General features: G+C 38.0%; 1 pseudogene; it reads left to right on the top strand.

Moving 5' to 3' along the window:
* The first annotated feature begins 377 nt into the window (after positions 1–377).
* LOC118007705 lies at positions 378–1796 on the top strand (annotated as a pseudogene).
* Positions 1797–7895: the final 6099 nt, after the last annotated feature.

Here is a 7895-nt window from a genome sequence, read left to right as displayed (position 1 = left end):
GAAGAAACATTGCAAGTATTGCAGAGTGGAGGGAGCCATTGTCAGGGAGAAGGGCAAGAGAGAGAGAGGAGTATACAGGGGAACACACAAAGAAAACATTTCCTCAAAGTCATTGGCTTGGAAAACAAGGGGGGGGGCTGAATTTCATGGGTTCTTGCAAACTGCAGGGCTTAAAGCCTAGACTTTTAAGAGTCAGCAGACTTAGATGTGTTAGAGCCTGGAGGCACTACACTACTCCTGAGGAGAAGGCAGGCAAACAACCTGGAAGCAGAGAGCATGGAAACGGAGATCTGAAGAATGCCTGGGCATATAGTAGGGAGATAAGTCACTCTTCTTGGAGTATGACCTTGAGAACAACTTTAATGGAGATGCCTCACTAGCAACAAAGGAGCTGGCTGAGAGTGGCAGGCATGAGAATAAATTGCAGAGGGTTGCCAGCTGGTTCCAGTCGTCATTGTTGGAGTTGTTCTGTTGTGTCCAAGGGCTCTACAAGATTGGCGACCCATCGCTGCCTTGTAGGCTGGTGCAATGGCGCTTTTCCGCAGCCTGTGGAGCTTGCTGAGTACCCTGGGAAAGTCTGGAGTGGACCTCTGAGCGGGCTGTGGAAGTCGATTGCTCTCTCCTTTCCGTTTTGCGTATGTACTGAGATGTTTTTCATCCACTGTGAATAGTAACCCAAAGAAGCCTCTGACTTCATACAATTGATTTTCTAAAGAACAGCTACCCATATTTAAAGCTCAAAACCCAAATGTGAAAACTTCAGAATTAGAAAAATCACCCAACTATGGAGGGAATTTCCTGATTCAGAGAAAAAAAATATATGAAGAGGCTTACAGGGCACACTGGCAGGCATACAAAGAAGAGATAAACAGAATTCAAGAACAGTTAACTCCAAGTCAGACCGTATCTTTGGAAAAAGAAATGCTGCAAAAACGTTTTTTTAAAAAAAAGCATTAATTAAAAAAAAGAGAGAGAGAGTTAACAATGCTTGGAAAACTGAAAAGACCTCACTCAGCTTATAACATTTTTATACCAGAAAGTTTCCTGGAAACTAAGGATGGTACATCACAGGTAAAGCTGAAGAATATAAATGAAAACTGGAAAAATCTCTCTAGTTCTCAAAAGCAAGTATATATTCAACTTGCTAATGATGATAAAATTCATTATTATAATGAAATGAAATCATGGGAAGAACAAATGGTGAAAGTTGGATGAAATGCTCTTCTATGTTGCACAGTAAAGCACCAAGGAAAAGATGCACACTGAGGAGTATTAAAATAGAAGACTGAGTTATGTTCATAATGGATAGGCACAAGAAACCAATTAGGTTTCAATATCTGAAGCCATTGAAAATTAGAAAGGATAAAGTTGGTGAACATTTTATTTTTAATTCCTATTTCTTTAGTCCATGGACTGCTGCCATTTCAATACATTTTGTATTACTATCTTGCTTTGCAAAACCCAAACAGATAAAAAGTTCATGCGAAATTTATTTTGTATTGAGGAACTACTGAGGATCAAAATAATCCGTGAAATGCAGTGGTGAATCATTTTAACTTTGATAAAGATAAATCAGACTGTGAAGTTTTTTTTAAACTTGATGACTGGAAAGAGTATTCTTGTTTCCTTATATATATATATGGAGGCAGGAGTTTCATATTCAAAACTGTCCCAAACTGGAGAAGTCATAGTGTTCTATGATATAATTGTACATTTTAGAAGAGCACCCATAACTCATCTAGGTAAATTCCAATATCTAGGTATAATTCATATGTTCAGAGTTGATGATTGTACATGCAAGGAATTGCTGATTTCAGTAGCAGTATTTTATAAAAGGGGTGGAGATATTTATAAAACATTTCTTCATTTCCTTTTTCCCAAAGTAAAAACAAAGAAATTATGTACCAAATCTATGCACATTGTTTTATACTACATAGAATAAAAATTTTAAATGTTTCCTAATTATATATCTTAAGGTGAAACATTCATTTTGCAGACTTTGTTTTCTTTCTTTATTATGTTATGTTAATCACCATACATTACATCATTAGTTTTTGATGTAGTGTTCCATGATTCATTGTTTGCATATAACAGCCAGTGCTCCATTCAGTACATGCCCTCTTTAATACCCATCACCAGGCTAACCCATCCCCCTACTCCGCTCCCCTCTAGAACCCTCCGCTTGTTTCTCAGAGTCCATAGTCTCTCGTGGTTCGTCTCCCCCACCCATTTCCCCTGCTTCATTTTTCCCTTCCTGTTATCTGATTCTTTTTTTTTTTTAACATATAATGTCGTACTAGTTTCAGAGTTACAGGTCTATGATTCAATAGTCTTACACAATTCACAGCACTCACCATAGCACATACCCTGCCCAATGTCTATCACCCAGCCGCCCCATACCACCCAACCCCCACCACTCCGGCAACCTTCAGTTTGTTTCCTGAAAATAAGAATTCCTCATATCAGTGAGATCATATGATACATGTCTTTCTCTGATTGACTTATTTTGTTCAGCATAATACCCTCCAGTTCCATCCACATCTTTGCAAATGGCAAGGTTTCATTCCTTTTGATGGCAGCATAATATTCCATTGTGTATATATACCACTTCTTCTTTATCCATTCATCTGTCGATGGACATCTTGGTTCTTTCCATAGTTTGGCTATTGTGGACATTGCTGCTATAAACATCGGGATACACTTACCGCTTCAGATCCCTGCATTTGTAACTTTGTGGTAAATACCCAGTAGTGTAACTGCTGGGTCATATGGTACCTCTAGTTTCAACTTTTTGAGGAACCTCCATACTGTTTTCCAGAGTGGCTGCACCAGCTTGCATTCCCACCAACAGTGTAGGAAGGCTCCCCTTTCTCTGCATCCCCGCCAACATCTGTCGTCTCCTGACTTGTTAATTTTAGCCATTCTGACTGGTGTGAGGTGGTATCTCATTGAGGTTTTGATTTGGATTTCCCTAATGCTGAGCGATGTTGAGCACTTTTTCATGTGTCTGTTGGCCTTTTGGATGTCTTCTTTGGAAAAATGTCTGTTCATGTCTTCTGCCCATTTCTTGATTGGATCATTTGTTCTTTGGGTGTGGAGTTTAATAAGTTCTTTATAAATTTTGGATACTAGCCCTTTATCTGATACATCATTTGCAAATGTTTTCTCCCATTCTGTCAGTTGTCTTTTGGTTTTGTTGACTGTTTCTTTTGCTGTGCAAAAGCTTTTATCTTGATGAAGTCCCAATAGTTCATTTTTGCCCTTGCTTCCCTTGCCTTTGGCGATGTTTCTAGGAAGAAGTTGCTGCAGCTGAGGTCGAAGAGGTTGCTGGCTGTGTTCTCCTTTAGGATTTTGATGGACTCCTGTCTCACATTCAGGTCTTTCAACCATTTTGAGTCTATTTTTGTGTGTGGGGTAAGGAAATGGTTTAGTTTCATTCTTCTGCATGTGGCAGTCCAATTTTCCCAACACCATTTGTTGAAGAGACTGTCTTTTTTCCATTGGACATTCTTTCCTGCTTTATCGAAGATGAGTTGACCATAGAGTTGAGGATCCATTTCTGGGCTCTCTATTCTATTCCATTGATCTATGTTTCTGTTTTTGTGCCAGTACCATACTGTCTTCATGATGACAACTTTGTGATAGAGCTTGCAGTCCAGAATTGTGATGCCACCACCAGCTTTGCTTTTCTTTTTCAACATTCCTCTGGCTATTCAGGGCCTTTTCTGGTTCCATACAAATTTTAGGATTATTTGTTCCATTTCTTGGAAAAAAGTGGATAGTATTTTTATAGTGAATGCTTTAAATGTGTAGATTGCTCTAGGTAGCATTGACATCTTCACAATATTTGTTCTTCCAATCCATGAGCATGGAACATTTTTCCATTTCTTTGTCTCTTCCTAAATTTCTTTCATGAGTATTTTATAGTTTTCTGAGTACAGATTCTTTGCCTCTTTGGTTAGATTTATTCCTAGGTATCTTCTGGTTTTGGGTGCAATCGTAAATGGGATCAACTCCTTAATTTTTTCTTTCTTCTGTCTTGTTGTTTGTATATAGGAATGTGACTAATTTCTGTGCATTGATTTTATATCCTGCCAATTTACTGAATTCCTGTATGAGTTCTAGCAGTTTTGGGGTGGAGTCTTTTCGGTATCCACATAAAGTATCATATCATCTGCAAAGAATGAGAGTTTGACTTCTTCTTTGCCAATTCGGATGCCATTTATTTCTTTTTGTTGTCTGATTATTGTGGCTAGGACTTCTAATGCTATGTTGAATAGCAGTGGTGATAGTGGACATCCCTGCCATGTTCCTGACCTTAGGGGGAAAGCTCTCAGTTTTTCCCCATTGAGAATGATATTCGCTGTGGGTTTTTCATAGATGGCTTTTATGATATTGAGGTATGTACACTCTATCCCTACACTCTGAAGAGTTTTGATCATGAAAGGATGCTGTACTTTGTCAAATGCTTTTTTCTGCATCTATTGAGAGGATCATATGGTTCTTGTTCTTTCTTTTATTGATGTATTGTATCACATTGATTGATTTGCGGATGTTGAACCAACCTTGCAGTCCAGGAATAAATCCCACTGGTCTTGGTGAGTAATCCTTTTAATGTACTGTTGGATCCCATTGGCGAGTATTTTGGTGAGAATTTTTGCATCCATGTTCATCAAGGATATTAGTCTGTAAATCTCCTTTTTGATGGGGTCTTTGTCTGGTTTGGGGATCAAGGTAATGGTGGCCTCATAGTCCATTTCTATTTTTTAGAGCAGTTTCAGAAGAATAGGTATTAATTCTTCTTTAAATGTTTGGTAGAATTTCCCCTGGGAAGCCATTTGGCCCTGAGCTTTTGTTTGTTGGGAGATTTTTGATGACTGCTTCAATTTCCTTAGTGATTATAGGTCTGTTCAGGTTTTCTATTTCTTCCTGGTTCAGTTTTGGTGGTTGATACATCTCTAGGAATGCATCCATTTCTTCCAGATTATCTAATTTCGTGGCATAGAGGTGCTCATAATATGTTCTTATAATTGTTTGTATTTCTTTGGTGTTGGTTGTGATCTCTCCTCTTTCATTCATGATTTTATTTATTTGGCTCCTTTCTCTTTTCTTTTTGATAAGTCTGGCCAGGGGTTTATCAATCTTGTTAATTCTTTCAAAGAACCAGCTCCTAGTTTTGTTGATCTGTTCTACTGTTCTTTGGTTACTATTTCATTGATTTCTGCTCCAATCTTTATTATTTCTCTTCTTCTGCTGGGTTTAGGCTTTATTTGCTGTTTTTTCTACAGCTCCTTTAGGTGTAGGGTTAGGTTTCTTTTTTCTTGAGAAAGGCTTGTATTGCTATATACTTTCATTTTAGGACTGCTTTACTGCACCTGAAACATTTTGAACAGTTGTGTTTTCATTTTCATTTCTTTCCATGAATTTTTGAAATTCTTCTTTAATTTCCTGGTGGACCCATTCATTCTTTAGTAGGATGCTCTTTGGCCTCCATGTATTTGAGTTCTTTCTGACTTTCCCCTTGTGATTGAGTTCTAGGTTCAAAGCGTTGTCGTCTGAAAAAATGCAGGGAATGATCCCATCTTTTGGTACCGTTTGAGACCTGATTTGTGACCTAGGATGTGATCTATTCTGGAGAATGTTCCATGGACAGTAGAGAATAATGTGTATTCTGTTGCTTTGGGATGGAATGTTCTGAATAGATCTCTGAAGCCCATTTGATCCAGTGTGTCATTTAAAGTCTTTATTTCCTTGTTGATCTTTTGCTTAGATGATCTGTCCATTTCAGTGAGGGGGGTGTTAAAGTCCCCCACCATTATTGTATTCTTGTTGATGTATTTCTTTGCTTTTGTTATTAATTGGCTTATATGATTGGCTGCTCCCATATTAGGGGCATAGACATTTACAACTGTTAGATCTTCTTGTTGGATAGACCCTTTAAGGAGGATATGGTGTCCTTCCTCATCTCTTATTATAGTCTGTGGTTAAAAATCTAATTTGTCTGATATAAGGATTGCCACTCCAGCTTTCTTTTGGTGTCCAGTAGCATGGCAAATTGTTTTCTACCTCCTCACTTTCAATTTGGGGGTGTCTTTGGTTCTAAAATGAGTCTCTTGCAGACAGCATATCGATGGGTCTTGTTTTTTTATCCAATCTGATACCCTGTGTGTTTTGATTGGGGCATTTAGCCCATTTACATTCAGGGTAACTATTGAAAGATATGAATTTAGTGCCATTATTTTGCCTGTAAGGTGACTGTTACTGTATATTGTCAGTTTCCTTTCTGGTGTGTTACTTTTAGGCTCTCTTTGCTTAGGGGACCCCTTTCAATATTTTTGTTTGTCCTGGAAGTTTTTTATCTCTCCTTCTATTTTCAATGACAGCCTAGCTGGATATGGTATTCTTGGCTGCATATTTTTCTTCTTTAGTGCTCTGGATATATCATGCCAGTCCTTTCCGGCCTGCTATGTCTCTGGGGATACAACTGTTGCCAATCTAATGTTTCTACCATTGTAGGTTACAGATCTCTTGTCCCGAGCTTCTTTCAGGATTTTCTCTTTGTCTCTGAGACACATAAGTTTTACTAATAGATGTTGGAGTGTTGACCTATTTTTATTGATTTTGAGGGGGGTTCTCTGTGCCTCCTGGATTTTGATGACTGTTTCCTTCCCCAAATTAGGGAAGTTCTCTGCTATCATTTGCTCCACTATACCTTCTGCCCCTCTCTCTCTTTCTTCTTCTTCTGGGATCCCAATTATTCTAATATTGTTTCATCTTATGGTATTGCTTATCGCTCGAATTCTGCCCTCGTGATCCAGTAATTGTTTATCTCTCTTTTTCTCAACTTCATTATTTTTCATCATTTGGTCTTCTATATCACTAATTCTCTCTTCTGCCTCATTTATCCTAGTAGTTTGAGCCTCCATTTTTTTAAAGATTTTATTTATTTATTTGAGAGAGAGAATGAGAGAGAGAGAGAGAGCACATGAGGGGGGGAGGGTCAGAAGGAGAAGCAGACTCCCTGCTGAGCAGGGAGCCCAATGTGGGACTCGATCCTGGGACTCCAGGATCATGACCTGAGCTGAAGGCAGTCGCTCACCCAACTGAGCCACCCAGGGGCCCTAGAGCCTCCATTTGTTATTCCACCTCATCAATAGCCTTTTTGATTTCGACGTGGTTAGATTATAGTTCTTTTATTTCTCCAGAAAGGGTTTCTCTAATATCTCCCATGGTTTTTTCAAACCCAGCTAGTATCTTTAAAATCATCATTCTTAACCCTAGTTCCAACATCTTACTAATGTCCATATTTATTAGGTCCCTGGCAGTCGGTACTGCCTCTTGTTCTTTTTTTTTGAGGTGATTTTTTCCATCTTGTAATTTTGTCCAGAGTAAAATAGATGAATGACAGAACAAAATGCTAACAGGGTAAAAATGACCCCAGAAAAATATACACTAAACAAATCAGAAGAGAACTGAAACCGGGGGAAAAGAAAGGGAAAGAAAGAAAAAAGAAAGAAAAAGAAAACAATAAAAAAAACAAACAAACAAAAAACCAGAATATGATCAAATATGATCAGGCTGGTGCATAGATCCATGCCACACCCTAGATTTTGGGTGTATTTTGGTCTGTTAGAACAAAGTGTCCCCCAAAATTTTAAAGAAAGAAAAGCTTATACATATACAAAAATAAGGGTAAATATGGTGAAGGGATGGAATATGACTGTAAAGTAGAAAATTAAAAAAGATTTTATGAAAAGAATTGGTAAGATTAGAAGTTGGTTGAAAAAAGAGAAAAGGATTTTAAAAAAAAAAAGATAGAGAATGTGATCAGCAGGAGACTAGAACAAAGCCATATACTAGAGATTTAGGGTATATTTTGGTCTGTTAGAAGAAAC

Source organism: Mirounga leonina, unplaced genomic scaffold (genome assembly GCF_011800145.1).
Source record: "Mirounga leonina isolate KUSES-001 unplaced genomic scaffold, KU_Mleo_1.0 Mir_100873, whole genome shotgun sequence".
NCBI lineage: Eukaryota > Metazoa > Chordata > Mammalia > Carnivora > Phocidae > Mirounga > Mirounga leonina.
Note: the sequence above shows the minus strand (reverse complement) of the source record. Positions and strands in the feature narration are given on the sequence as shown.